The sequence below is a fragment of the Sminthopsis crassicaudata genome, chromosome 2 (assembly GCF_048593235.1).
Source record: "Sminthopsis crassicaudata isolate SCR6 chromosome 2, ASM4859323v1, whole genome shotgun sequence".
Classification (NCBI taxonomy): Eukaryota; Metazoa; Chordata; class Mammalia; order Dasyuromorphia; family Dasyuridae; genus Sminthopsis; species Sminthopsis crassicaudata.
In genome coordinates, this window is record NC_133618.1 from 196513240 (window position 1) to 196518599 (window position 5360).

Sequence of the window (5360 nt, forward strand, 5' to 3'; positions counted from 1 at the left end):
AGCGCCACCCACCCGCCTGAGGTCACAGGCCTTTCTTGTTCGAGCTGGTCTGCTGAAGTTCCACTTAACTACTTTCCCTCCTCTTACACGAGGCCTACTTGAGAGAGCGAGACTATAAGAAATTCCCTCTCCTGTCCTTTTCTGTCCCTAATCCCCCAAATTCCATTGTTTGGGGAAAATCAAAGTGAGAAGAGTGAGTCAGAACTTCTGCAGATCTAATTAACAGCCTACTTGACTTTGCGGCTGCTTTGAGCAGCTAGTGGACTTGACCGCAAAAGAGGCTTGTGAAACTGATGGAAATAAAGAGGAACCAGCGGTTAGACATTTGTATTTTTCTAATACATTTATTATCTTTTAGTGAGCACCGACTGAACATTTTGATTTAAAATATTCCATCCCAACCTCCTTTTCGTTGATAACAATCCTAATCTCACTTCAAAGAAAATGTAAGAAACCATACATTTTCAAATACTTAATATCCAAGGTCTGTGTTTCTCCCTTCTTAATGGCCAGGGCTACACATGGAGTGATAGGTAATTATGATTTAAAGTGGACTTTTAAAAGACTTGTGTAAAGTTAATCTAGAGAGAAATCTATCAATAAATATTGATTAAATCTGTACTAATCCCCAGACATATGCTGAGCTCTGGGGATAGAAGAGGAAAAAGGCTGAAGAAGCTCCCGTCCTCAAGGAGTTTTAACACTTTCCTCACGTTATTGGAAGGTTATGTCTTTAGGTCACATTGAGTCTTTTTGAGAGAGTCGAGGATAACTTGAAAGATTCTGGACAAAGAGGCAGATCCAAAATAACTTAAACCAATCAAAAAGTCCTTTAGATCATGAAATTCAGTAATATATGAATAGCAAGCCATTCTCCAATTGATAAATGGTGATAGGTCAGGGAAGCAAAATGAGATTAGGGTTTCTGGTGGTCGAGGAGTTAAATGATAAGGTCTAGTAGCAGGTTCAGGGTTCAGGGACCCAAATGGAGAGGTTTGGCTCCTCTGCAACCCCTTGGGATGTGGAGCAAGGGTAGGGAGTTTTGGGGAACTCCCTTCTGGCAGCGCAGAGACTCTTTGTAAAGGAATTTACAAATAAATAAAAGAGGTTTAATTATAGGAATTGGGAAGTAAGGTTAGAAATCCTGATAAAGAGGTTTAAAGTCTCCTTAGGGAAATAGGTGATGATAAAGAGAGGGTGGCCCTGGAAAAGAATATTCCAGTGGGCAGAGGCCCTTGGCATAGCAAGCATGGCATAGCTGGTGTTTTTAGAACCTCAGCAAAGAGGATTTTAGTTTGGCTCTTTTATAGCTACAAGCTGAAGGGAACTCTTGAATGGAGTTCTGGGTTTCAGCTTGAGAATTTGAATTCAATGAGTTTCTTTCTAGATAACAGAATGGTAGGGACAGCGAAGTGGCGCAGTGGATAGAGCACCAGCCCTGAATTCAGGAGGACCTGAGTTCAAATCTGGTCTCAGACACTTAACACTTCCTAGCTGTGTGACCCTGGGCAAGTCACTTAACCCCAGTCTCAGGGGGAAAAAAAAGATAACAGAATGGAACTGTTTGTCCCTCCTGTGGGGTGCGGGGTCCCTCAATGCAAACAAAGGAGATTTTCTCCTTTAAGGATTTTTGGAGTTTTGGGGTCTCCTCTTCAATAGGAACAGGCAATATTCAGATGAAGAAATTAAAACCATTTCTAGTCATGTGAATAGGTGCTCTAAATCATTATTGATCAAAGAAATGCAAATTAAGACAATTCTAAGATACTACTACACACCTTTCAAATTGGTTAAAATGATAGGAAAAGATACTGATAAATGTTGGAGAGTGTAAAGGGCAAGGACTCAGTATGATTAATTTAATCTTACAACAAGGTGTTAACTCAATGGAATCGATGAGACAGGTTATCTAGTTTAGCTAGAGTTCTCTAGTTCAGTATGATTGATTTAATCTTACAAAGTGTTAACTCAATAGAATTGATAATACAATGGTTATCTAGTTTAGCATGAGATCTAGTTCAGTGATTAATTTAATCTTACAATAAATAATGGTTCCCTAGTGATATAATGATTGGTTTATACTCAATATGCTGTAATGATGTAATTGTAATAGAGTATACAAACTGGAGACAAACTCAGCCAGGGAGGTAGGAAAGACAGAGGACTGGAGGTTGGAGCTCAAACTCTTGGACTCAGACAGACTTCAAGATAGGGACTGTCCTAATGGGTCTCCTGCATCTCTCCACTGAAACTGACTCATTCCGGAGGGCCCCTGGAAAGCTAGCCGGCCTCAGGTGAAGGAGACAGATTGTGAAGGAGACAATAAAGAGTTTTGGACTTTATCCCTGGCTATTCTCATGATATATATTTCTCAAGAAATAATATTTGTAAAGCTGAAAACAAGGCTGGTCCTGAGACCTCCAGAAAACTAACCAGGGGGGGATATGAGAAAACTGGGTCACTGATACAATGGAGTTGTGAAGGGATCCAACTATTCTGGAGAGCAATTTGGAACTATTCCCAGAGGGCTAGCAAACAATGGATATCCTTTTATCCAGCAGGGTCTCTACTGGGCTTGTATCTCAAAGAGATCTTAAAGGAGAAAAAGGGACCCACATGTGCAAAAATGTTTGTTGCAGCCCTTTCTGTAATGGCAAGAAACTGGAAACTGAGTAGATGCCCATTAGTTGGGGAATGGCTGAACAAGTTATGGTATGTTAATGTTATGGAATAATATTGTTCTATAAGAAACTGAAATGCCTCAGTTTCCCTGAATTGTAATGCCTCAGTTTCCCTGCATTAGTTTCCCTGAATTAGTATGATAGGTCAAATTCTGCCATAAGGACCAACAGAATTAGGGCCTCAGAACTCTGGCCACTATACATTCCAAAGAGACGTAAAACTTCAGGTGGCTTATCTTAAATGCCTGGGCATCTTCTGGCCCAGACTTCCTAATTCCTGTACCTTCTTATCAGAAATTACGATCCTTCGTCCTTGCCCAGCTGAGTTATGGTCCTCCTTGGAATCTCTAGTGCTCTATCCCCCTTGCCTTTGTTCTCTGACTGCTAGAACCTTATAAAAGACTCTGAAATTACTTGCTCATTGCAGAATGCTTTGAGACAAGAGTCCAGTTTAGCTGATTAGTCAAGATTTTCCATTAATAAACTATTAAGAACTCTAATCTTTGTCTTGCCTCAGTTTCTCCAGCACTATGAAATAATCAGCAGGATGATTTCAAAGAGGCCTTGAGAGACTTGCATGAACTGATGCTAAGTGAAATGAGCAGAACCAGATCATTGTACACAGTAACAATAAGATTATATGATGATCAATTCTGATGGATGTGGCTCTCATCAACAATGACATGATTCAAACCAGTTTTAATGGTCTCGTGATGATGAAAGTCATCTACACCCAGAGAGAGGAACTGTGACTACCGAGTCTGGATCACAACATAGCATTTTCACTCTTTTTGTTGTTGTTTGCTTGCATTTTGTTTTCTTTCTCATTATTATTATTATTATTATTACTTTTTGATCTGATTTTTCTTGTGCAGCATGATATTTGTAGAAATACGTATAGAGGAATTGCAAATGTTTAACATATATTTGATTAATTGCCAACTGGGGAAGGGGGTGGAAGGAAGGAAGAAAAAAAATTAGAATGCAGATTTTGTAGGGTGAATGTAAAAAATTATCCATGTACATATTTTGAAAATAAAAACCTTTATTTAAAAAAAAAGAAAACAAACAAAACTATCCTTACACGTAACTGAAAAAAATAAAATAAAATACTTTTAAGTGCGGGGAAAAATATGAATAGATCAGCAAATAACTTGCCAAACAAATGTTCTACTACCTTTAAAGAGGTGTTAGAAATACACTCAATACTGAAAATCAGATATTAAGGGAAATTTATTAAAAAAGAATCTTAAGGAATTGTCCTAAAGTTTCTGGCCAGAATTTGTTCCATTCCTCTTTGGGAAGAGGGAACCCCGAGCTCAGAAATGAGAGAAGCTTTATAATTCCTAGTTTGGCACAATCCCTCCCTTGATTAGTCCGTTTCTTTTCTTGTTAATAATCTTTCTGATATGCCCACTATATGTTTCTCCTAAATATGTATAAACATGTTCCCCCATCCTCATCCTACATCCCATGTTCAAAAATGGCAGAAGACTGCTCCTGCAGGGTACGTTATATAATATTGAATCTTCCTATTAAGTAGAAGCAATAGTAATTTGATCACTTCAGATCACTGATCCCAACTAATTTGGGCTAGATGTGCTATTATCTTAAGTTTGTGATTTTCTTAAAATCATAAGACTCTAATTGGCTGAATCCACCTGTCCTTTCTTAGCTCTCCAATTCTTTGTTTGCTCGAGGGTTCTATTGATCACTTAATTGCTCTGGAATTTTAACCTTCCTAAACCTCTCACATTCTGAAAACCTCTTGGTTATTGGTATCTATTATCCTACACTACCTCTAAGCTTGGAACACTCTGGGGAAATACAACTTTTCAGCATTTTTCACTGAGGTGTTAATAAACAAGTCCATGTCCTACTGGGGGAGGTATAAAGTTCCCAAGGCTTGCTTCCCAACAATTTCTACAAGATGAACTGATCAATCTTCTAAAAGTCTAACGTGCATTTATTAAGCACTAAGTACTCTATACAACCTCCAATTCATTTTACAGAAACCAAGACCTGCAGATATGGGTTGAAGCCCAACCATGTGGCAAGATTCATTTAGTATTCATTCCACACACAAAAAATATATATTAAGCTTCTATAATTGTTTTTCCCACAAAGGGAAACATTTCTGACAAGGAGGAAATTTGTATTTTATGCTACTGCCTCTAGGATAAAATACAAATAGTTTAGCCTGACTTTTAAAGAGTGTCAACCTATCTTTCCAGGCATATTTCACTCTGCCTTCTAGCAAAACAAGACTATTCACCATTCCCTACCTTTGGTTGCTATTCATTTGCATAAAGCATTCCTCTATTCCCCTAAAATGAACTTTTTATCTATCTTTACTTTTCAAAATCTTTTTCTTCCTTCCCAGACCATCTCCTTAAACATCTAGCTAATTAGCACATTCTCCTGCATTTTCTTTTTAAAATCTAAGGTGATTGGTAAATTCTCTGTGCATCCTCCTCAGACTACATTAGCTGAGCCTTGAAGGAAGGTTATTATTACAAAAGACAAACTACAAAGAATACATTGACTAATTTGGATTTCACAAGGGTATATTCAGAAGGTGAAAGCAGGGGCAGGCAAGAAAGAATCAGTAAATCCATAAACATCTATTAAGGGGTGAGGGTAGTAGTAAGTGCTATAAAATGCTACTTGTAAATTATT